Source organism: Marmota flaviventris, chromosome 13, assembly GCF_047511675.1.
Source record: "Marmota flaviventris isolate mMarFla1 chromosome 13, mMarFla1.hap1, whole genome shotgun sequence".
NCBI lineage: Eukaryota > Metazoa > Chordata > Mammalia > Rodentia > Sciuridae > Marmota > Marmota flaviventris.
Genome location: NC_092510.1, coordinates 18,246,494 through 18,272,886, shown reverse-complemented (window position 1 = coordinate 18,272,886; position 26,393 = coordinate 18,246,494). Strand labels below are relative to the sequence as shown.

General features: G+C 37.6%; 1 long non-coding RNA gene across 9 annotated transcripts in view; it reads left to right on the top strand.

Annotated features, from left to right (window-relative positions):
- LOC139701551 (uncharacterized) overlaps positions 1–26,393 on the top strand; it is a 225,985-nt gene that overhangs the window by 184,635 nt on the left and 14,957 nt on the right. For 7 of the 9 annotated variants that reach the window (XR_011704076.1, XR_011704079.1, XR_011704080.1 and 4 more), the window contains 3 exons: positions 13,536–13,611; positions 16,555–16,801; positions 16,925–18,055. This is a non-coding gene — a long non-coding RNA (uncharacterized lncRNA). Of the gene's footprint in view, positions 1–11,079; positions 11,199–13,535; positions 13,612–16,554; positions 16,802–16,924; positions 18,056–26,393 lie in introns of all 9 variants that reach the window. The other 2 variants (XR_011704073.1, XR_011704078.1) reach the window with 2 other exon arrangements.

Genomic DNA, 26,393 nt, shown 5'->3' with positions numbered 1-26,393 from the left:
CTAAGATACCATCTCACTCCAGTAAGATTGGCAGCCATTATGAAGTCAAACAACAAGTGCTGGTGAGGATGTGGGGAAAAAGGTACACTTGTACATTGCTGGTGGGACTGCAAATTGGTGCAGCCAATTTGGAAAGCAGTATGGAGATTTCTTGGAAAGCTGCGAATGGAGCCACCATTTGACCCAGCTCTTCCCCTTCTCGGTCTATTCCCTAAAGACCTAAAAAGAGCATGCTACAGGGACACTGCTACATCGATGTTCATAGCAGCACAATTCACAATAGCAAGACTGTGGAACCAACCTAGATGCCCTTCAATAGATGAATGGATAAAAAAAATGTGTCATTTATACACAATGGAGTATTACTCTGCATTAAAAAATGACAAAATCATAGAATTTGCAGGGAAATGGATGGCATTAGAGCAGATTATGCTAAGTGAAGCTAGCCAATCCCTATAAAACAAATGCCAAATGTCTTCTTTGATATAAGGAGAGTAACTAAGAACAGAGTAGTGATGAAGAGCATGAGAAGAAGATTAACATTAAACAGGGATGAGAGGTGGGCGGGAAAGGGAGACAGAAGGGAAATTGCATGGAAATGGAAGGAGACCCTCAGGGTTATACAAAATTACATACAATAGGAAGTGAGGTGAAAGGGAAAAAATAATACAAGGGCGAGAAATGAATGACAGTAGAGGGGGTAGAGAGAGAAGAGGGGAGGGGAGGGGTGATAGTAGAGGATAGGAAAGGCAGCAGAATACAACAGACACTAGTATGGCAATATGTAAATCAATGGATGTGTAACTGATGGGATTCTGCAATCTGTATACGGGGTAAAAATGGGAGTTCATAACCCACTTGAATCAAAGTGTGAAATATGATATATCAAGAAGTCTGTAATGTTTTGAACAACCAACAATAAAAATTAAAAAAAAATTAACAGTCCTTTGAGAAAATGGAAAAAAAGAAGAACTTTTCTCTTGTAAAATGATATCATGGACTAGATAAACTTACACATTAATGGGCCTAGAGTTAAAATTAGAGGAAATTTTTGTGAAAGGCTCTTCCCAAAATGTGAATAATATTCATTTTCAGAACCTGGTAGAAATTCCTTCAGAATTTAAAGAAACAATAGAATAGGTACAAATCTATCTGTCTGTCTATCTATCTATCTATTTATCTATCTATCTATCTATCTATCTATCTATCTATTTATTTCCACCAACCATAAATTCCACTGATAATGAGAGGCAAGTCTTCATTGCACTTATTCTTTTTACGATGACATCAACTATAGATAATATATTTGTTTTTCCAACTTAGAAAGCTTTCCAACTTTCATAACCACCCTGTGAAGTAAGCAGGGTAGGTATTATGCCCACTTTCTCATTGAATGAAACTAAAGCTAAGTGGCTTTTCTAGTTCACACAGTAGTAAGCAGCAGAATCCCAGTAAATTCCTCACATTCCCAATGCATTTATTTTAAACAATGTTACTAACTAGTTTCTAAAAATACAATATGCTCTGAACCTAAAATTAAAGCAATTACATGGCTAAGAATGTGTACTTTTTTCATTAAATGGTGGTAATTTTCGGAAAAAAGAAACATTATATTTGGTGCCCTATCACTTCTCATTTTTCTTTTCCACTCTTAGCATTAGTGCCTTTAGAGTTGTTTATATCCCCCTCTGAAATCCTGCTTTGAAGAACTGTGTTACATATCACTCCCAGTAAGGCATAAGTAATTAATAAAAGTTAAAATGTTCATTCCTCCCAGGACTACATTTCACCCTTCTTTCCAACTCCCATGCCCCCTCCCTTCTTCTCCCTCCCCTTTTCCCCTTTGCCCTATCTAGAATTCATCTAATCCTTCCATCTCCCTCCCTTGCAGCATATTATAAATCAGCATTATTAAATAAGTGAAAACATACAGCATTTGGTTTTCTGGAATTAGCTAACTTTAGTTAGCATTATCTTCTCCAACTCCATCCATTTACCTGCAAATGCCATGATTTTATTCTCTTTTAATGCTGAGTAATATTCCATTGTGTATATACACCGCTTTATCCATTCAACTATTAAAGGGCATCTAGTTTGGTTCCACAGTTTAGCTATTGTGAACTGTGCTGCTATAAACATTTATGTGGCTGTGTCCCTGTAAAGTATGCTGTTTTTAAGTCCTTTGGGTATAGACTGAGAAGTGGAATAGCTAGGTCTAATGGTGGTTTTATTCCCAATTTTCCAGGGATTCTCCATACTGCTTTCCATATGGGCTGCACCAATTTGCAGTCCCACCAGCAATGTATGAGTGTGCCTTTTCCCCCACATCCTCGACAACTCTTATTATTGTTTATATTCTTAATAGCTGCCATTCTGACTGGAATGAGATGAAATCTTAGTTTTAATTTGCATTTCTCTAATGGCTAGAGATGTTGAACAATTTTTTTCATATATTTGTTGATTGATTTTATTTCATCATCTGAGAAGTGTCTGTTCATTTCCTTGGCCCATTTATTGGTTATGTTATTTGTTTTTTTTGGTGTTAAGATTTTTGAGTTTTTCATATATCCTAGATATTAGTGCTCTATCTGATGTGCATGTGGTAAAAATTTGTTCCCAGGCTCTCTGTCTCACTGATTGTTTTGTTGTTGTTGTTGAGATGAAGCTTTTTTAGTTTGAATCCATCCCATTTATTGATTCTTTATATTAATTCGTGTGCTATAGGAGTCTTATTAAGGAAGTCAAGGTCCAATATGACATGATGGAGATTGGAGCCTACTTTTTCTTCTAATAGGCGCAGTGTCTCTGGTATAATTCCTAGGTTCTCAATCCACTTTGAATTGAGTTTTGTGCATGGTGAGAGATAGTGGTTTAATTTCATTTTGTTGCATATGGATTTCCAGTTTTCCCAGCACCATTTGTTGAAGAGGCTATCTTTTCTCCAATGTATATTTTTGGTGCCTTTGTCTAATATAAGACAATTGTAATTTTGTGGGTTAGTCTCTGTGTCCTCTATTCTGTACCATTGGTCTACCAGTCTGTTTTGGTGCCAATACCATGCTATGTTTGTTACTATTGCTCTGTAGTATAGTTTAAGGTCTGGTATAATGATGCCATCTGCTTCACTTTTCTTGCTAAGGATTGATTTACCTACTCTGGGGCTCTTATTTTTCTAGATGAATTTCATGACTGCTTTTTTATTTCTATAATGAATGTCATTGGGATTTTGATTGTAATTACATTAAATCTGTATAGTACTTTTGATGGTATGGTCATTTTGACAATATTAATTCTGCCTATTCAAGAACAAGGTAGATCTTTCCATATTCTAAAGTCTTCTTTAATTTCTTTCTTTAGCATTCTGTAATCTTCATTATAGGGATCTTCCACCTCTTTTCTTAAGTTGATTCCCAAGTATTTTATTTTTTCTGAGGTTATTGTAAATGGGGTAGTTTTCCTTATTTCCTTTCTGAGGATTTGTCACTGAAATACAGAAATGCATTTGATTCATTGGTGTTGATTTTATATTCTGCTACTTTGCTGAATTCATTTACTAGTTCTAGAAGTTTTCTGGTGGGAATTTTAGGGTCTTCTAGGTATAGAATCATATCATCAACAAATAGTGCCAACTTGAGTTTTTCTATTCCTATGTGTATCACTTTAATTTCTTTCATTTGTCTAATTGCTCTGGCCAGTGTTTCAAGAACTATGTTAAATAGAAGTGATGACAGTAGGCACCCCTATCTTCTTCCAGGTTTTAGAGGGAATGCCTTCAATTTTTCTCCATTTAAAATGATGTTTACCTGGGGCTTAGCATAGATAGCCTTTATGATGTTGAGCCGTGAGCCTGTTATCCCTAATTTTTTTGAGTGTTTTGAACATGAAGCAGTGCTCTAATTTGTCAAATGCTTTTTCTGCATCTGTTGAGATGATCATATAGTTCTTGTCTTTAAGTTTATTGATGTCATGGATCACATTTATTGATTTTCTTATGTTGAACCAAACTTGCATCCCTGGGATGAATCCCACTTGATCGTGGTGCATGATCTTTTTGATATGTTTTTGTATTTGATTTGCCAGAATTTTATTGTGAATTTTTGTATCTAACTTCATTAGAGATATTGGTCAGAAGTTTTCTTTCTTTAATGTGTCTTTGCCTGGTTTTGGAATCAGGATGATATTGGCCTAATAGAATGAGTTTGGAATTTCTGCCTCTTTTTCTATTTCCTGAAGTAATTTGAAGAGTATTGCTATTAGTTCTTCTTTAAAGGTCTTGTAGAACTCAGCTGTGTATCCATCTGGTCCTGGGCTTTTCTTGGTTGGTAGACTTCTGACAGCATCTTCAATTTAATCGCTTGAAACTGACCTGTTTAAATCGTGTATATCTTCCTGATTCAATTTGGGCAAATCATATGACTCTAGAAATTTGTCAATGCCTTTGATATTTGCTATTTCATTGAAGTATAAGTTTTCAAAATAATTTCTAATTATCTTCTGTATTTCTGTAGTGTCTGTTGTGATATTTTCTTTTACATCATGTGCATTAGTAATTTGAGTTTTCTCTCTCCTTGTCTTTGTTAGCATGCCTAAGTGTTTGTCAATTTTATTTATTTTTGCAAATAACCAACTTTTTGTTCTGTCAATTTTTTCAATTGTTTCTTTTGTTTCAATTTCATTGATTTCAGCTTTGATTTTAATTATTTCCTGTCTTCTGCTGCTTTTGGTGTTTATATGTTCTTCTTTTTCTAGTGTTTGAGATGTAATGTTAGGACATTTATTTGTTGAATTTTTCTTCTTTGAAGGAATGAACTCCATGAAATGAACTTTCCTTTTAGTACTGCCTTCATACTGTCCCTGAGATTTCAATATGTTGAATCTGTGTTCTCATTCACCTCTAAAATTTTTCTAATATCCTCCTTGATGTCTTCTGCAACCCATTGTCCACTCAGTAACGTATTATTTAGTCTCCAGATGTTGGAGTGGATTTTATTTCTTAGTTTATCATTGATTTATAATTGCATTCCATTATTATCTGATAGAATGCAGGGCAGTATCTCTATATTTTTTATATTTGCTAAGAGTTGCTTTGTGGCATAGTATATGGTCTGTTTTAGAGAAGGATCCATGTGCTGCTGAGAAGAAATTGTATTCTCTCATTGAAGGATGAAATATTCTATATATTTCAGTTAAGTCTAAGTTATTGATTGTATTATTGAGTTCTATAGCTTCTTTGTCCAAGCTTTTGTTTGGAAGATCTATCTAGTGATGAAAGAGGTTTGATAAAGACACCCAAAATTATTGTGTTGTGGTCTGTTTGACTCTTGAACTTCAGTTTGTTTGATGAATGTGGACACTCAATAGTTTGGAGCATATGTATTTATAATTGTTAGGTCTTGTTGGTGTATGGTTCCCTTTAGTGTATATAGTATCCTTCTTTTTCCTTTTTGATTGACTATAGCTTGAAGTCTACTTTATTTGATATGAGGATGGAAACCCCTGCTTGCTTCCACAGTCCATGTGAGTGGTACGATTTTTTCCAATCATTCACCTTCAGTTTGTGGATGTCTTTTCCTATGAGTCTCTTGGCAGCAGCATATTGTTGGGTCTTTTTTTATGCAATCTGATATGTCTTTTGATTGGTGAGTTTAGGCCATTAACATTCAGGGTTATTATTGAGACAAGATTTGTATTCCCAGCCATTTTTATTTATTTTTGGCATTTAATTTGACTTGGTTTCTTCTCTGATTAGATTTTCCTTTAGTGTAATCCCTCCTTCTGATGATTTTCTTTTTTTTTTAAGAGAGAGAGAGAGAGAGAGAGAGAGAGAGAGAGAGAGAGAATTTTTTAATATTTATTTTTTAGTTTTCGGCGGACACAACATCTTTGTTTGTATGTGGTGCTGAGGATCAAACCCGGGCCACATGCATGCCAGGCGAGCACGCTACGGCTTGAGCCACATCCCCAGCCCCTTCTGATGATTTTCATCATTGTGTTTTATTTACTCTTCTTTGAATATTTTGCTGAGGATGTTCTGTAGTGAAGGCTTTCTAGTTGTAAATTCTTTTAACATTTGTTTATCATGGAAAGTGTTTATTTCATCTTCAAATCTAAAGCTTAGTTTTGCTGGATATAAGATTCTTGGTTGCAATCCATTTTCTTTAAGAGCTTGGTATATATTGTTCCATAGTCTCCTGGTTTTGAGGCTCTGGGATGAAAAATCTGCTGAGATACAAATTGGTCTCCCCCTATGTGTGATCTGATTCCTCTCTCTTGTGGCTTTTAAGATTCTATCCTTATTTTGTATGCTAGACATTCTCATTAAAATGTGCTTTGGTGTAGATCTGTTGTAATTTTGTACATTTAGTGTCCTGTAAGCCTCTTGTATTTGGTTTTCCAATTCATCCTTCGTGCTTGGGAAATTTTCTGATATTATCTCATTGAAGGGATTATGCATTCCTTTAGTTTGAAACTCTGTGACTTCCTCTATCCCAGTAACTCTTAGATTTGTTCTTTCGATGCTATCCCATAATTCTCAGATCATCTGCTCATGGGTACTTATCATCTTCACTGTGTGTTCAATTGTATTTTCCAGATTGTATACTCTGTCTTTATTATCTGATATTCTGTCTTCCAAGTGATCTAGTCTGTTAGTGATGCTTTCTATTGAGTTTTTTATTTGATTTATTGTTTCCTTCATTTCAAGGAGTTCTGTTTTTTTTTTTGTTGTTGTTAAGAATCTCTCTCTTTTTTTTTTTTGCTACTTGTATTTGCTCCCTTATCTTTTTGTTGGTGTGATCAATGAATGCCTGTATTTGCTCCTTTATCTGTTTATTGGTCTCATTCATGGTTGCCTGCATTTGCTCTCTTATCTCTTTGTTGGAGTGATCAATTTTTACCTGTATTTGCCCATTTAGGTCATTCTTTAATTCACCTATCATTTTAATTATGAACATTCTGAAATCTTTTCTGGGCTCTCAGGTGTTGGCGGTATGGATGTACCCAAGCTTACCCTGGGCCCTAGCTCCCTCACAGGTCATCGAGGCTGTTCTGGGCAAGGCCTGAGCTCTGGTGGGTGTCTGCCAGAGGCTGGATGGACCCGGGCCTATCCTGGGCCCTGGCTGACGCCCAAGTTGGCAAGGCAGATCTGGGCCGGGTCTGAGCCCTGGTAGGGCTGTGTCAGTGGCTAGATGGACTCAGACCTACCCAGGCCCTGGCTCTTGTGCAGGTTGGCAAGGTGGTACTAGGCTGAGCCTGAGCTCTGACAGTGGGTGCAGCTGGTCTTGGGATGAGTCTGAGTTCTGGTGGGTGGCTTAAGGCTTATGTTTTGTATATCTTTGCTTTGTGTCTCATTTTTCCATTGGCTCACTTTTGGATTCTACCCTAGTATCAGTCCACAGAGGATGAAGAGGGGAGACAACCACTTCCGTCTCACCTCCACTCCATCCTCACACCAGCTGGGTTGATTCTCTGCCTAGTACTCATGTGCATTGCTCTATTACTCTGCTTACATGTTGCTTCATGGTTATCTATTTCTAAGAAGTCTCTCTGGGGTTAGATGCTTTAGATCAGAGACTAAACATTAGGTATTGTTGTGCAGTAGATACTGTTGAGGCCCACCTGCGTCCCCTGTGTCATTCTAGTGTACTTACACTCCAGATAGCAATGGGTGTTGCTTGTTAATTTTATACCTCAAATCTCCCCAGAGGGATTTTTCTTGCCTGATAGAAGACACCTGGTCTGGAGAAGCTTAAGAGTTTACATTAGCTTCCACCCATCCTCCCCCACAGAGCCCATAACTGTGTAATAGCAGGTGTATCAGCCCAGAACTCTTGCAAATGGGGAGGATAGTCTGGTAAAATTCACTCTCCACAGGGCCCTAAGAAATCACATCATTGCCTCCCTTCTTTACCTATGCTTTTCTGTCTACCCCCCACCTTTACAGTGTTCCCTCACTCTATCATTTACCTAAACATTCCCATCTTGCTTTCTGCTTTCAGGGAGCATAATAACCTAAGACACTTCATGACTAGCATTAACACCTGGGGAAATTCTCTAAGAAACAACATATTGAAAAAATGATTATGTAGATGTTAGGGAGTCATAAAATCAATTATCAAAGACCTAGCCAGGTCTTTACAAGGACTAAATTGATATTAAAAGGAACTTCATCCTTTGATAAACTAAAAACTTGAGCACAGGGAGGAAATATTGGGGTGGAGATTCTAAAATAGGGGCACAAGACAGTGGGTTTGCTCACAAAAATGAGGGAAGAAGCTAATGATTAGAACTGAGGAATGATGCCTACTGTGTGCCTAGTACTATGTAAATCACTTTCAGTGGCACAAACAGACTAAGATCACTTTAAGTTCTCATCACTGGAACAGGTTTCCGTAAATTCTCTCAAGCTTGACTGGCTACAGAGCTGGGGATGAGATGAGTTTGCAAAACTGGATTATGAGATTGGTTCAGTGGAATTTTGGTGAACAGTGCACTGATGGAAGGGCTGCCTTTGTAGACCTGACATCTTGTGATAGTATCCTGGAGATTTTAAGAGAATGGCCCTATGAAGCCAGCATAGGAAGAATTGCAAAATGAGAGACAAATTCATGCCATGCTATTTCTATCACAGAGTCTTCTTTGTTGTGATTTTGATGGTTTTTATCAATCTTTGCAGCCGTTTTGGGGTCAAACAGATGGTAGATGAGGGATGAAGCAAGTAGTAAAGTTTAAGCTGTAAAAGGCACTTCCTAGAATGACAATTCAGAAACATTGTTTTCCCCTAAAGTATCATATCTTTTCAGGAAAAGGAGGAGGGAGTCCATCAGAATCAGAAATCCTGTGTTTCATTCAGGTGTATGGTAGCAAACATAACTGAGTTCTTTTCTTTATCTTTGCTACTCCCAAGACAAAGGACCAGACTTGTTTGTGAATTTAATTATATAATTTATATATATTTATTATTTATAAAACTATAATATAGATTTTATTTATAAATAAAAGTATATATATTTAAGTGTATCTGAAATACAAGAAACTGTAATTGCTATAATGCAGTCTGAAACCAGTGTATGTCGGTGTCCTCTAAGCTCCTCCAACTCTTGCTATCTATCATTAAGGATCTCTCAGGTTTCCAGTTTTATATCATAAAGACACAGAAAATTTGTATAAAGAGAATAATCTAGACTCAAATCCTGCCTCTGATATTAAATTCTATTTGATTTGGAGTAAATTACTCTTCTTTTCTGAACCTGTTTCCCCAAATGTAAAATAGGGGTGGAGGTTAGGGAGGCTTTAATAGAAATCTCAAAGGATATTGTAAGAATTCAGGGTGCTCATATATGTGAAAGTAACTGGCTGTGGTTTGGTCAACTGTTTTTCTACATTGTCTCACTTTTGCCTGTATTTGCATATTGGGGCTTAGGGTTGGCCTCAGAAAATGACTGCTAGCAACAGTCATGGTGGCTCATTCATATGCAAGGACCCAGCAAGGGCCAAGGGAAGTTTTAGAACCATGATACAAAAGTCCCAAGCTTCACTCTAATTGGACACCCCAAATTCAATTTCAGTAGCTGGGGAAATGTTATTCTCTGATTGGCTTAGATCCATACCATCACTGTGACAAGGAAATAGAATTGTTCTAAGTGGTTTAGAGTAATTAGGGCCCTCCTTTGGATCTGAAGATGAGACCAATACATTGCAAGCATCGTGGTAGTCACTCAAGGAGGTTGAAATGGATGTTAGAGAGACAACTTCTATGACTTCTACAACAAATAAACAATTTTAAACAGTTTATTAGTGTTTCTAACTGTCTTTATTTCCCTTTTGAAGTCACTAGTTAATTCACCACACTGAATTGACTCAGAGATACAGTTGGTATATGGGGAGACTGGTGTCTTATTCCCAAACCAGGTAGTTACCAAAGTTCACAATCTTGGAGCTTGAGAGGGATAGGGAAGGAAAGAAAAGAGAAAAAGAACAGACTGCCCATCCTTCTGCTGCCAAACCCTGAACTTAGAAGTCATAATTTAGCTGGGGGTGGAAGAGGCTTGGAGGAAAGTTAACTAGTATGCAGGATGGAAGGATTTTTATATTGAATTCAGCTTTCTTACACAGTAAAACATAAGTCTTTAATACTATCCCCAAATTACCCTACCTAAGCTGTTTTCAAGAAGTAAGAAAGAAAAGTAAAAAAGGACACTATTTTAACCTAGTTGTGGATTTTTTTTAAGTTTTACATTACATTTTTAAAACGAAGTAAAAAACCTATTTAAACCAGCTTATTTAATGTCTTGTGAGAAGCAGTCTAGAAAGATTTCAAGGTGGAAGAAGGCATTTAACCCTATATTCAAAGGATACCTTGGTTTTAGTTTTGACAGGAAATATGGGGAGGGGATGAGATAGCAATTTTCCACCTGCAGGTGTCCATCTCTTATATTGTCAGGGTAGACAACTGGTCTCCTCAAGAACACAATGTAACCAGGTTTCCCAGCTGTCAGTCAATGGTTTTGATGAGAGACTTGCATAGTTTCCTTGCCATCTGCTCTTGCCACAGCTGCTAATATGAACATTCCTTCCCAAAGAAGAAACAGTTATATTTCATAGCTGGTTGGTGAGAAGGGTATGAATGGGAATATTAGACACTGGACATCCAGCAACAGAAAGATAGCTTGTAGCTATAGAACATGGGTGCCATAGGTCTGGCAGGGAGTTTTGATGTTTATCTTATTAGTCTGAGCCACAACCTTTAATAACCTTTCTGCATATCTAGTTTAGTAAGAGCTGATATCCATGTCTGTTTCCTGTGTCTTTTAAAACTGCTGCTTAGTGATTTTTCATGCCCAGACCTGATGACATGTGGGGAACAATATTATCTTTCACTAGGTTTAATTGGAACATGTGGATAATTTGTCAGGAACTTGCAAACAGGAAGGGCTATAGGTCACGAGTATTATATCACCTTCACTTCTCACTTAACCTACTGTGTGTATCTAGAGGCACTTCTCAGCTTGTGTATCCACTGAGAGAGAGGGGTCAGCACCACAAAAGGCACCAACACCACTGGCTTGTGTCTGTTTTCAGAGTCAACATTACTCAGTCACAGCTCCCATTCTCTGAATGAATAGCTCATGGTTGACATGGAGCCCTGCAGCCCATTTCCTTCTCCCATTGAGAGAAAGAGGAACTTTCCCTGGGTGAGGGTAAGTCAGTCACTTCATTCTAGAAGTCTGCTTCTGAGGAACAAAGTAGCACCAATTCTATGTATGCTGGGAAATGGGTTGGGTCAGGGGCCACAGTGAGCCATAAACTATGTTTTAGTAAATACGTTTTTTTTTGCAGCCAGCAATCAGTTTCTCCTGGAAATTTCAGTAGAACAAATTATTTCTAAGATGACATGGCAAAGCAGTAATGTTGTTAAGACATGTCCTGTTCAATATGGTAACCACTAGCCATAGTGGCTATTTAAAATTAAGTTTAAATCCATTAAAGTTTGAATTCTAATTCCTCAATCACACTAACCAGATTCCAGTCCCTAGTGGCCTCATGTGGCTGATGGCTGCCATATTGGAATCTGAGACTGAGAACATTTCCATTATTACAGAATGTCCTGTTGGAAAGTGATGTTTTTATTACATCACAATTAAGTTGGTGGTTATAAAAAATTCTCCACTTTCTTGGCATGGTGTCAACATGCCTGTAATTCCTATTCCTTGGCAGGCTGAAGTAAGAGGACAGCAAGTTAAAGGCCTTCCACAGCAACTTAGTGAGAACCTGCCTCAAAATAAAAAGAAAAAAATTAAAAGGAATGAGGATGTAGCTCAGTAGTAGAGCACTCCTGGGTTCAATTCTCAGGACAAAAAAAAAGTATCTCTACACTGATTATCCTCTATCTGCCTCAGCATTTCCCCACCCTCTTTGTTTCCTTTTCTATAGGTAGTTTATTTTGATACAGCTATAGTATAGTGTCCATTTCAACCCAAAAGTTATATATGTATTTTTTAAGACAATGTGGAGGTTTTCGTAGGGTTTAAATGAAAGGACTTACTTCAGGGAAGAATCTTACCACAATGCTTGCTGAAGACATCTGGTGAGGCAAATCTCCAATTCTTATTAATAAGCTGAAGTTACTGGCTCCATGAATATAAACATGCATTTTCTTAGTTTTGTTTGGTTTCATCATTAAAAATCTACATACTGGGAAGTGTAAGAGGGCAGGTCCTCTGTACCAAAAAGATCACCCTCACCTCAGCCTTAACTCAAGAATTTCTTCCATAGGAGAGAACTTTCCAGTTCATAATATTACTTGGAATGTAAATACCCTTGTGAGAGACAGAAGCAACTAACTCACACTACAATATAAAAACACTTTTAGAACACCTTTTCCTTGAAAGGTTACATTATGGGGAATAGGAAAGCCAAGGTATGCTGCTTTGGGAACCTTCAGGATGTCATGGGAGGCTAGGCAAGTTTTCCTCTGTACTCTTCACATTATTCCATTAGAAACTTCCATTTTCCAGTTCCTAGTGGCATAAAGTGTGTTTGTATATATGTATGCATGTATGTGTGTGTGAGTGTGTGTGAGTGTGTGTGTGTGTGTGTGTGTGTGTGTGTATATATATATATATATATATATATATATGGTGGTGAGAAAGTTAGGAACTAAGTGTGCTACAGAAAACAGAATTCTTTGAGCCAGATTGCAGGGAAGAAGACTTTCCACAGGATGCTCACTGCCTTCTGTGAACAAACACTCTTCTGATTTTAGGGAAGGAATGGCTCACTCTGGAATTATTTCTAATAAAACATTTGTTCCCCATCTGTGTGAAGTATGGTTGTCTCTTATTGGTGGAAGCAATTCAGTAGTGGAGCTTTCCAAATCATTATTTCTGCTCAGGTTGGCATTTGTCTGCTGCACTTAAGTATTATTTGATTGTTTTGAAAGATTTGCCTAGGGTGAAAAAAAATTTGTCAGTTACTAGGATGTACTCTAGTTAGTTCTTGAGGGCTGGGATTTGAGCCAAATCATAGTGTGACCAGCTGTGACCATCCAAAGATTTTTTCATGGGGAAAGACATTCTGCTCAGCAGCTAGACAAGCAAAAACTCTTATCATGTTCTAAGAAACTGCAGCAGAGCAAGCCCATAGCACATGCCTGTAATCACAGTGACTCAGGAGGCTGAGGCAGGAGGATTGGAAGTTCAAAGCCAGACTCAGCAATTTATTGAGCCCCTGCCTCAAAATATTTTGAGATGCAGCTCAGTGGTTAAGCACCTTTGGTTCAATCCCTGATACGAAAAAACAAAACAAGAAACTGCAGGAGAAGAAAAGTGAAACAATTACCAAACAATTGTCATTAGAGAGCAGAAGCTAGGATTTCCTGAATTTTGGATATGCTCCATCAGCATGAGGTTCTTTCTTCTTGCATTTTTGTTAGTGGGTTGATAGCAAGTATTCAGTAGATGTTCTTCAAGACACCCAAGCTGAAATATTGTGGCAGGATCTCATCATCCCTCTTTCCCTTCTCTCTCTTCTCCTAGGACCCTGTGTCATACTTGTGGAAGAAAGCCTGGTGCAGCATATGCAAATGACATTATTTCAGGTTGATCCATAAAGGTAGGTCTATAGCCATTTGGGCTGGATACAGAGGGGACGTTCTGATCAATTGACACAAGGCTGGTTTCTGGGAATCTCCCCTAGCCCATTTATGTATGTAGGAGGATGCAGGGTCCTTCTTGGTTTCTCTGATGGAAAATTTGAGGCCACACAGCCACAGCTTCCAGAGTGGGGTACATGTGCACTGGGCTCATATAATGATCCACTGGGGTGGAAGAAGAATGTATTCAGACTTCTGCTGATTTTTTTATCATTTTCATGTAAAATTTCCATTGTACTGGCTTTATAATGTTCACAACAAATACAGTTCTACACATATCTAATTTAAAAATAAATATGCAGCTATTACTAACTATGTACTAACACTTTTTATTCCCCAAATCAGACCTAGATACAACTACTCTAGCTCTTACAGATGAGTCTAAATGAAGAAAAGGTGGAGTGTGTGTTTCTTAAACTTTGAAATTCCTGTTTGTGCCAAAGCTCTAGATTCATAACATAGATGTGAGATCTCTCTGCTCTAGTTATGGTGCTGACATGCCATTTCACATGCTTTTGGTCTGACACTCAGTAAACCCACAAGAGTCAACAAGAGTCACTGTCTTGGCCCTTGCCAGGCTGTTTGGTAGTGCTGTGTCAATGTCATTTAAGTGTTCTGTGGCAATCTCTAAGTCCCCAGTTTACATTGTGCCTGGATTCCCCTTGAGTGGACAAGGGGGTACAACATTAGTGGGGATTCTGTGGAGTGAGGTGAATCTTAAGAGTAGTTTTGATTTGCATTTCTCTAATTACTAGAGATATTGAATATTTTTCATATATTTGTTGCTTGATTGTATTTCTTCTTCTGTGAAGTGTCTCTTCGGTTCCTTAGCCCATTTATCAAAGACTTAGACATTAGAATAGAGATCCTGCACCTAATAGAAAAAAAAATGTGGGCCCAAATCTTCATTGTCAGCTTAGGAACTGACTTCCTCAACTAGACTCCTAAAGTGCAAGAAATAAAATCAAGAATCAATAAATGGATTACTCATACATTGCTGGTGGGGCTGCAAATTGGTGCAACAACTATGGAAAGCAGTATGGATATTCCTTGGAAAACCTGTAATGGAACCACCATTTGACCTAGTTATCCCACTCCTCAGTCTATACCCAAAGGACTTAAAATCAGGATACTACAGTGATGCAGCCACATCAATGTTTATAGCAGCTCAGTTCACAATAGCCAAGCTATGGAACCAACCTAGATGTCCTTCAACAGATGAATGGATAAAGAAAATGTGGTATATATACACACAATGGAACATTATTCAGCCATATAGAAGAATGAAATTATGGCATTTGCGAGTAAATGGATGGAACTAGAGATTATTATATTGCATGAAATAAGACAATCCCCCAAACCTGCCCAATGTTCTCTCTGATATGTGGATGAGAGGATGGAAGGGGAGGAATAGAAGAATATGAGTCTACTGGATTAGACAAAGGAGAATGAAGGGAGGGGAGTAGGAAGGGGCATAGGAAGGACAGTAGAATTAACTGTCATTAACATAACTTCCTATCCTTGTATTTGAATACATCACCAGGGTAACTCCACATCATATACAGTCACAAGAATGGGATCCTAATTAGAATAAGTTATCCTCTGTGTATGTATGTCAAAATATGCTTATTATCACATATATATAAAAAGAACAAATAAAAATACATTTAATTGTTTAACCAAGTATTTTATATACTTATTTGACTGTAGATCTTATGTTAAACAACTTTTATTATCCCAAGGGACATACTGTGATCTGCTCACTTGGCCCTAACCATCTCAGCCTCCTTACTCACTTTTATTAATAATTCAGGATTTCAAAGTTTGCATTGGAGATTATTAGAGAACTGTTCTTATTAATACATGCACACAGTAACACAGAAAACAGACCTATAAACAGAATATTAAAATAAAATAGAATAAATGCATAAAGACCAGGGACCATAGATAATCTTACTCTACTGAGATAAGTCTCCCCCAAATCGCTAACAGAAATTGTACAAATGTACAGGTCCCTATTTCACAGCCAGGGAAGGCTATACTAGGAGGATTCCCCATGAGTGCTAAAATGAGTCTCACCTCACCCAAGTGTTACCTCTTGATGTTAGTGAAGGCTAATTGTTCCCACTGGTCCAGCCAGGGTCTAAAGTTGAGCTGGGTCAGTGTTGTCTGCATCAATCCTGAATTCCCATCTGCTGGCTCAATAAAGAATAAAGCTTTGAGGGCTGAGGAATCTGTCATCCAGCACACATGTATTATCCTCCAGGATCGCTTCCTAGAGTGGATTCCTTGTTCTTAACCCTAAATGTGAAGGAGGAATTCGAGCAAAGAACATCTTCCATGTAAAGCTCTAGGCTCTGCACTGTCTCATTCCTCCTAAGGAGCTGCGTCTCTCTGCATGCAAGATCTGCTTTCTAGATCTGTTTATGGTAACCAAGCTGCAGGAGAAATTAATAGATTCCACACCGTGGGGTACAGTGTTATGGGGTGAATTTTTCAAAGGACAATACTACCCCCTAGTGGAACACTCACAAAACCGCGACCTTTCTAATTAGGTGAATAGAGGCCACTCTTCATCTTTACTTGTTTGGGAGTCGCCAGGGAGGAAACCGGGAAGCAGGGTAAAGAATCTTTTTTACCATTGTAGGATACTGAGAAAAAGGAATGGACGAGCAGTTCTTGCTAACCTCTCAATGTGAAAACAGCCCCTGATTAAATCCACATTCCAGGTCCTTGCCAAGGAGGTTCTGATTTGGCAGAGTGAGATACTGGGGAGAGATATTGGGGTGTTCCGTGTTTCTACCCAGCGTCATTGGGATCATTTGGTAAATGGGGACACTCTGGGCTGGGAAGCGGCTCCTTGCTTCCTTAGGCGCACCCAGATGTCGCCCCTTTGCTCTAAGTTTATGCAGCCTCTGCGGCGGCGCCTCAGTGCAGCCACAGAGGACCCGCCCACTCGCAGCGGATCTGCCACGCCCCCCTCGGTTTCCATGGCGACCTGACCCTGCACCTTCCCTAAGCCGCCAAGATTTCCAGGACTTGGGGCCAGGCTGGCTTCAGCATCCTTGGCGTCGATGAGAGAGTTGCTCCTGCCCTGGCGACCACAGCTAGATCTGGAATTGGGGATTTTCGTTCAGGGCAGGTTAAGAGGTAACTTTATTATTAATATCTGTTTAAATATTTTGCTTATTAGTTTGAGTACTTGTTGAGATTTAATGGTTTTGTTTCTGACATGTCCTATTGGTACCTTTTTGTCTATTATTTTACCTTCAGCTTCAATTGTTTTGGATAGAAAGATTGATCCCTGGCTAAGAGAAGACGTAAGGTCTACCCGTCCAGCAATTTACCTTTACTCTGTGATCTATCTTCCTATGGGGGACAAGGGCACTCAGGTATGTAGCATATGTCATTAGCCACAATAAGGAGGTCCCCAGTTGTGGACTTTCTGTCCCTCTCTTGACTTTCTGACCTTTCCTCCAAGAGCAGTTGCCTTAGTGGAGCTCAGATTTTTCGAGCTTGGTTGAAATGCAAAGGTCATGCTTTCAGAAGAGTCTGGGGTGAGCTTGGCACTCAGAAGCCCTGCAACTATTCTAATTAACTCCCCTATGAGAGAGACATACTTTTGGAGGTGCTGGGCTTTCTGCTTTTAATCCTTAGGCCTGAGCATATACCAAAAGCTGCTTCAAGTAACTTGGACACCATGTTTCCACTAGTCAGATTCTATGTCAAGAGTCTGTTGGATTTTATTTTTGAAAAGGCCTGAATGGACCTGGAGGTCCCTGAATGACTGAATGACTTTTGATTCATTGTTATGCCTTTGGGGCAGTTTGGTTGTCCAAAGTGCCTGGAGATTAGCTGGAAACTTAAACATCTCAGGAAGCTGGTGGATATGCAGTTTGAGTGCCCACAGAGGAGAATCGGGAATTCTAGGGAGGGATGTCACTTGTACTTTTCACAACAACCCAGTGAAAATATATTATCATTTTGTAGAAGAGAAAAGGGAGAGATACAGAGCATTTGAGAAACTTGCCCAGTGGTGGAATCCAGAGGCAAAGCCAGGATCTGACCCTAATGGAGCTTTCATTCCTCCTCCTCCACCTCTGGAAATTCAAACAAATTTAACCCCTCATTTACTGGTGAACTATTTCAGAAAATGAAATAGTCCACGGGGGCAGATAAAACCATGTCTGTTTTATGAACTTTCTTATATTGATCGCTCACAGAAGACTCCCAACAAAGTTTTTTAAATAATAGATGGACACAATACTTTTATTTTGTATATTTTATTTTTATGTGGTGCTGAGGCTCACACCCAGTGCCTCACGTGTGCAAGTCAAGAGCTCCACCACTGAGCTACAACCCCAGCCCCCAAGGAAAGTTTGAAGAATAAAAAGAACAAAGACAGTAAGTGCTTTACATTTCTTTTCATTTATCACGTGAATGAATAAGAGAAAGAAACACAAGTACATTTGTAGTAACCTCTTCTGGATCAAGTACCTACAATATTTTATCCCATTCATTCCTGCACCATAGGATAGGAAATTAGCATAAATCCCACTTCTTTTTCTCTTTTATGAATGAGGAAACTAAGATTAAGTCCATTTCCTAAAGACATACTGACAGATTATGATGGATTCAACCCCGCCCCATGGTTTGTCCTACATGATTTTTGCAGGCCCTAATGCCTACTGGAGCATAAAGAAGGATGAAGAATTGTTATGGGGAAGGTAGAAAATTTTTCCAAAGTGAAAATTTGGAGCTGGGTGTGGCTCAGTGGTAGAGTACTTGCCTAGCATATGGAAGGCCCTGGGTTTGGTTCCTAAGACCGCACACACACACACACACACACACACAATATATATATATATATATAGAATATAGACATTTGTGTTCGTTAGCCATTAATAAGAGTGTATTGATCTCTGCGGTATACTAGCTGTGAGGGAAGAGAAAAATCCAGAGTCTAGGAGGAAAGTTTCTCATTTAGAAGAGACTATTCTGTCTCTGCATCCTGATTTAGGGAGTCCTGAAGTCTCTGAGTTAAATTAGGGATGGAAAAACTGGGATAATTTTACTTCCTTCATAAGCTTGCCTCAGAAGGACTCTGTGATTTCATTTTATTATTTTAAACTAAGAAGGTGTATAAACAGCAGAAACAGAAAAGCAGATTTTATTGGATTTTATGTGCAGGGCAAAGTTTGCTGTAGAACATGTGCAGTATTTTAAACTAATGCTATGTTTCTTGCTTGGTTTACCTTCCTAGTAGAATCTATTGTGTGACTTTTTTTTTCTAGGAGGGTAGTACCGGAGACTGAACCCTCTATTACTGAGCTATATCCCTGGCCCATTTTTATTTTTACTGTTTGAGACAGGGTCTTGCTAAGTTGCTGAGGAGTGGTAGAGCAAAATGGAAATTTTTAGCAGTTTAAGAACTGGTGGGCTGTTGTTTTGGCTGATACACAGCAGCTTGGTTTACTGACATTTAACCAAAGGGGCTTACAGTGGCTAACAGGTAAACTGATAAGCAGGAAACAATATAGCAGGGACAGAACAATCCCCCTTTAGGCTTCATGCAGTAAAAATTCCTAAGCTTGTGAGCTAAGGGTCTCTAGGCTGTTGACAAACTTAACCCATGTAAGGAAATGTAAGATGCACCCTCCAATAGAATTGCACCAACTTCTTTGCCTTGATGTACCCCAAACTTGCTTACATATAAAAGTCAAAGCCCTGCTGTGCTCAAGACCCAGACTTTGGGAATTAAAACTCTTTATTAGTGGCACCGGAGCCACTAATAAAGTGGTGCCACTAATAAAGTGTTGCTTCCAGATCTCGGTGTCCTGATCCTCATTTCTCCACTCTAGAGGGTCTTACTGAGTTGCCCAGGCTGACATAGAACTTGAGACAATACTGCCTCAGCCTCTGGAGTTGCTGGAATTACAAGTGTGTGCCACTGTTCCTGGCTCTGTTTTGTGGTCTAGTAATTCACCAGTGAGGATGTGGTTTGGCTTTTGGTAAGACAGCCTCTTTTTCCAGTTTGTTACTGATACACTCTTCTGGTTTTCCCACCTCTTAATGTGATGTTGTTATACTTCTTCTTTCTTTTCTTAAATTCTTAAATTTTCTTAATTTCTGTGGATATTTTTCTGTCTCTGTATCTACTCTCTAGTTTTCTAGTTTTTCTATCTATTATCCGTGTTGTCTGTGTCTCATCTGCTCTGCCAGGGGAATGATAATCTGTTAAAACATCCCCTTGGCTGTTCTGGAGGAAGCCAGAATCTGATTGGTGCCTACAGGTGGCATGTACAGACTGTTATCTAAGGTGGATCTGTGAGGTAGAGCTTGATTCTTAGAATTTTCAGTGGATTACATGGAACAACTATTGATATAATGAAGAACCAAGGTCTAAAAAGAAATATTGGAATTTGAGGAGGATTGAAATGAAGATATACATCTGTTTATCTTTTTCTCTCTCTATATATATAGTGTCCCTGAAAGTTCTATACTATATTAGTAAGGGTAAACCATAATTTTAAAATATATTTTCATATTTAGCTTTAGATATTTTGTTTTCAAAGGGTAGATCAGGTTTTTTACATTTAAAATGATGGCCTGAGATCTAAAAACACAAATTGAGCTATGCATTGGTTGTGTCAAAATGAAGCCAATTAAATAATTAAAATTAGGAGGCAGTATATCAGAGTTGAGAGCAAAACCTCTAGAACTAGTTATCTTAGGCTAGCATCTGGCTTCACCAACTATGAGCTGTGTGACCTAGTTACTTAACCAAGCTGTACCTCTGTTTTCAAAGCATTAAGTTCTGTGTGTGAGCTGTTAATATTATTGTGATTATTGTTATTTGTGTCACGTTTTCCATAGATTCTACTGGACCTTAATTTTATGTTGTAAAGAAACTCTGAATTTTTATTTTTCTTCCATTTAAGTTACTGGTTTCTGGATTTGTGAGGTCATAGGTATGCAGTTTTCTGATAATGGGTCTTCATACTGTCATATTTGCAGTTAGATGGTTGCAGAAGGAGCACTGGCCTTCCAAAAGCCATGAATTCCCTCACAAATGGCCATTTACTATCTATGGGCATTGCTGTGGTCCTAAACTCTCTGCATCTGAGTGTCCATCTTCATCTAACAAATGATAGGCACAGTTGGCTAAGAAAACAACCAAGTCATCTTTATATCCAACTGTGGGCCTAATAACAAGACCGGAAAAAATAAGATCAGTTCAGAGCAATGAGCTGTGTAATGAGAAGTGGGTAAAATGTTGAGCCTATACATCCTTTCAGACTAATTTCCAATGTCTCAGTCTCACTGCTTAGTGACTTAGGCCAGGGTGCTGAGGTTTGGGGACCCTTCTAGATGAAAGGCTGTTGGCTTCAGAAGAGAGTACAGAGAAGTCGGAAACTGAGGGAGAAATTTTCCCAGGCTTCAGTTTTCCTAGAGTGTGAAAAATAGGCTGTCTCACAGTTTTTGTGGTTGCTAAGAACAACCAGTTCAATATCCCAGTTGAATCATGTCTACCTTTATCTGCTGGCCTCTTCTCATTTGTTGATCAGTTAGTTATGTAGTACCTTCTTTGTAAATAAACATATTCTTGGTGCTCTGGAAGTATTAAAAAAAACCAAATAAACAACAACAACAACAACAAAACATGACACTATAATATGCTATATGTGCCTGAAGAAATTTGGATCCTAAGGATCCAAGAGAGAGAGAGCAGATATGGCTGCCTCAAGAGTTAGATAACATCCCTGAAGTCAAGGAAAGACTGAGAAACTGTCTCAGAATAAAGGAAACTAAAGAGACAACTAAATGCAACAGGTAAATTGAAATGGAATCCTTTTGCTAGAATTATTGGAACCACTGGTGAGCCTTGAATGGGGTCTGAGGATAAAGTGGTAGTGATGTGCTGATTGTACCTGAAGTTATGAAGGGGAATGTCCTTGTTTCTACATTAAAGTACTCAGGAATGATGGAGTAATATTGTCAACTTACTCTCAGAGGGGAGAAAGGACTTGTACTTAGGATGGTTAACTGGCTTGGTTTGCTCAGGACAGTTCCAGTTTTAATACTGATAACCACGTGTTGGGGAAAACCCTTGGTCATAGGCAAACAGGATGGTTTGGCACCCTGTTTATACTTTGCCTGAGACTTTTCTGAAAGTTTGAGTACTTTCACAATAAATATTTCTTAAATAAAGTGATAATCTAAGCATTAATAATTCATCAGACCAGTAAAATCAATGTATAATTAATTTTCAAGAATTGGTATGGACACTGGATGGGGCAGTTGGAGAAGTGCCCGTGGTGAGTGTTCAGAGATAGGTTGAGATGCTAAAGTGGAAATTGCAGGACTGCTGCTGGCCTAAGAGTCACTGTGCTCAACATCCTCAACCAGGATGACCTTGAACAAGTTGCTCAATTATTTCATTTGGTGGATTCCAAATGTTTTTTCTTGGTAGTAAAATTCTTTCCTTGCAGGAAGTTTTACCACTTAAGTTTTATGGAGCTGTTGCAATAAGTGCATGAAGGGTTGCAGGTTCTGCAGTCCCTCAGTCTCTCCCATGCCCCTTCTGTCCTTGTCTCTGATCTTCCTTGCAACACTGGAACTCTGTAGAGCACAGTATGAAAGCCGCTGTGCTAAAAAGTATTAATTTGTCATTTATAATTTCTACCTTGCATTTCAAAACAAGGTATGGGCCTCTTTCTCCTAGAAAATTTCATTCTGCAAATATCTTTTACTGCAAGAACATATGTGTTGCCTTTAGAAATTGTTTGTCAAAATGTGTAAGTAATCATTTAAGAGAATGGTATCCATTTCTTATGATTTAGTATCAGTATTATGTGTATGGAGTTATAATTCATTGTCTCTTAGCAATACCTAGGAATGAATTTATTTATTGGGTTGATTTTTAAAATTTTTATTATTATTATTATTTTATTTTATTTTTAGTTTTTCGGCAGACACAACATCTTTGTATGTGGTGCTGAGGATCGAACCCGGGCCGCACGCATGCCAGGCGAGCACGCTACCGCTTGAGCCACATCCCCAGCCCGATTTTTAAAAATTTTAATTGATAAATAATTATTATATGAAGGTTGAAAAGTGATATTTTGGTACATGTGTACATTGTAGAATGATCACATAAGAGTGAAAAACATATCTATCATTTAAAATACTTATCATTTCATTGTGGTGAGAATATTAAAAATCCCCTCTTTTAGCTATTTTGAAATATACATTTACTTATTAACTACAGTCACTTTGCTGTGAAATAGAACAATAGAAGTTATTTTCATTATGTAACTGTGACTTTGTACCCCTTGAGACCAACATTACCCCTTTCCCTGTCCATACCCTTCTCCCAGCTTCTGCTAACCACTGTTCTATCCTCCCTCTTTTAAAATTCTCCTTCTTCTCCTCCTTCTCTTCTTCTTTTTCCTCTTTTTACTTCTTTCTCCTTTTCTTATCTCCTCCTTTTTCTTTTTTCCTTGTAATGGGAATTCAGCCTAGGGCCTTGTACATTCTAGGCGGGTGCTGTACTATTGAGGTACATCTCCTGTCCCCTACTCCCTACCTCTATGAGTTTGACTTTTAAAATTCTACATTTTAAGTGAGATCATGTAATATTTGTTCCTATGCCTTGCTTGTTTCGCTTAACATTATGTCCTCTAGATTCACCCAAGTTGTCACAGTGACAGAATTTCCTATTTTTAGAGGCTGAAGATTGTGGTGTATATTTTTAAACATCCATTCATCTGTTGATAGACTCTTAGGTTATTTACATATCTTGTCTATTGTGAACAGTGGTACTATGAACAGAGGAGTGCAGATATCTTCAGCATACTGGTTTTGTTGCCATCAAGTTTATACTCAGTGGTAGAACTGCTGGATCATATGATACTTCTATTTTTAGTTTTAAAAGCAACTTCCATGCTGTTTTCCAAAGTGACTATACCTATTTACATTTCCTCCAACAGTATATTTGAGTTCTCTTTTCTCTACATTCTTTCCATCATTTATCTTTTATTTTCTTTGATAATAGCCAATATAATAGGGTGAGATGATATCTCGTTGTTTTAAATTTCTATTTGTATGATGATTAGAGTTGTTGAGCACTTTTCACCTATCTGTTGCTGTTGGGCATATGTTTGTCAACTTTAGAGAAATGCCTGTTCAAGTCCTTTGTCTATCTTTAATAGGGTTATTTGTTTTGTTGTTATTGGGTAGTTTAAGTTCCTTTGTATATTTTTTGATATATTTGCCCTTCATCCAGTATATGATTCACGAATACTTTCTCCCAACCTGTGGGTTGTTACTTCATTCTTTTTATTTATTTATTTATTTTTCATTTGCTATGGTTCCATTTGTCTGTTTTTGCTTTTGTGGCTTATACTTTTGGAGTCACAGTCAAGAAATCTCTGCCTGTTTCTTTCTAGCAATTTTTTAGTTTTAGGTCTTCAAGTTAAATCATTGGTCCATTTTGAGGTTATTCTTGTATAAGGGATGAAATAAGTATCTATGAAAATTCTTCTGTATTTTCATATCCAATTTTTCCATAACAATTTTTAAAAGAGACTGTCCTTTAACTAAGGTTTGTTCTTGGCATCTTTGTGAAAAGTCAATTGACCTTAGAGTTATAGGTTCATTTATGGACTCTCCACTGTTTCCATTGGACAATATACCTGTTTTTTTTTAATGCCAGTACTATGCCATTTTGATAACTAAAGATTTATAATATATCTTGAAATCTGGTAATGTGAGGCTTATAGCTTGGACTTATTTGGACAAATGTTTTGGCTAATCAGGATCCTTTGTGGTTTCATATGAATTTTAGGGTTGTTTTTCTATTTCTTTGAAGAATAACCTTGGAGTATTGATAGGGATTGTGTGGACTCTATAGGTCACTTTGGGCAGTATAGACAATATTAATAACAATATTAATTCTTCTAATCCATCGAACACAGGTTATCATGGGATATTAAAACATTTATTTGTGTCAATTTTAATTCAATATTTTATGACATTATATCGATCTTTCATTTCCTTGGCAAAAGTTACTTCTAAGTATTTTATATTTTTTGATGCTATTGTAAGTAATATTTTCTTAATTTCTATCTCAGATAGTTTGTTAATAGTATATAGAAATACTACTGATTTCTATATGAGAATTCTGTGTTTACTGAATTTGCTGATCATTTCTAATAGTTTTTTTTTTTTAATGGAGACTTTAGGATTTACCATGCATATGATTAGTAAAATTAGGACAATTTTACGTTGTCCTTCTTGGGTGTCCTTTATTTATTTCTCATGCCTGATTGTTTAAGCTAGGACTTCTAATACTGTGTCAAACAGAACTGGTAAGAATAGACATCCTCATCTTGTTCATGAGCTTAAAGTAAAAGCCTTCAACTTTTCACTACTGAATATGATGTAGCTGTGGGCTATTTATATATGGCCTTTATTGTATTGAGGAATATCCTTTTCATACCCAATTTGTTGAGACTTGTTATCACGAAAGGAAGTTGAATTTTGTCAAACATGTTTTCCCATTCTTTTATATGATCATATGGTTTTAACTTACATTCATCAATATGGTGAATCACATATTGATTTGTGTATGTTGACTCAACCTTGTATACTAGGAATAAATCCCATTTGATCATGGCGGGTGGTCCTTTTAATGTTGGTAATATTTGCTAGTATTTTTTTTGAAGATTTTTGCTTTGGTGTTCATCATTGATAAAGACCTGTAGTTTTTTTTTGTTTGTTTGTTTGTTTTGTTTTGTTTTTCTTACAGTGTCTTTGTCTTTGGTGTTAGGATGATGTTAGCTTTGCAAAATTAGCTTGATAATATCTCTTTCTCTTCAAGATTTTAGGAAGAGTTTGAGAAGGATTGGCATTAATTTTTAAATGTTTGGAAGATTTCACCATCAAGCCATCAGGTCTTGAGTATTTCTTTAATGATAGACTTTTAATTACTGATTGAATCTCCTTCATCATTATTGGTTTGTTCAGACTTCCAGTTTCTTTGTAGTGTAGTCATGGTAGGTTATATGTTTTCAAAAATTTATCCATTTTCCTAGGTTGCATAATTCATTAGCATATAATTGTTCATGGTAGTTTCTTATGATCCTTGGTATTGCTGTGTTGTCAGTTATAATTTTCCTATTTCACTTCTGATATTGAGTCTTCTCTCTTGTACTCTAGGTAAGGATTTGTCAATTTTGTTTAGATTAAAAAACAATTTTAAGATAGTTTCACTTGCATTTAATATAAGCATTCATAGGTGAGGACTTATTAGTCTAGGGCCTTTTTATTATTTTCTGGTTGTTTTGCAGACAGCCAATCCCTTTCTTCCTCTCTTGCTTTCTTCTTTTATGGTTTTGTGGTTCCTTACTTCTTTCTGTAGTATTATGCTTTGGATCTTTTCATCTTTTGTATATATATTGTATATTTTTCCTGGGTTCTTATGCTGAGGTTGCAAAAACATCTTATGAAGGGCTATTTTAAGTTGATAAAAGCTTAATTTTGATCACATACACAAATTTTACATTTTTATTCCTTGTTGTTATGGTTTGGATGTGAGGTGTCCCCCAAAAGCTCATGTGTGAGGCAATGCAAGGTTTGGAAGAGAAATGATTGGGTTATAGCATTAACCTCATCAGTGGATTAATTCCTCATGGGATTAACTGAGTGGTGACTGGAGGCAGGTCAGGTGTGGCTGGAG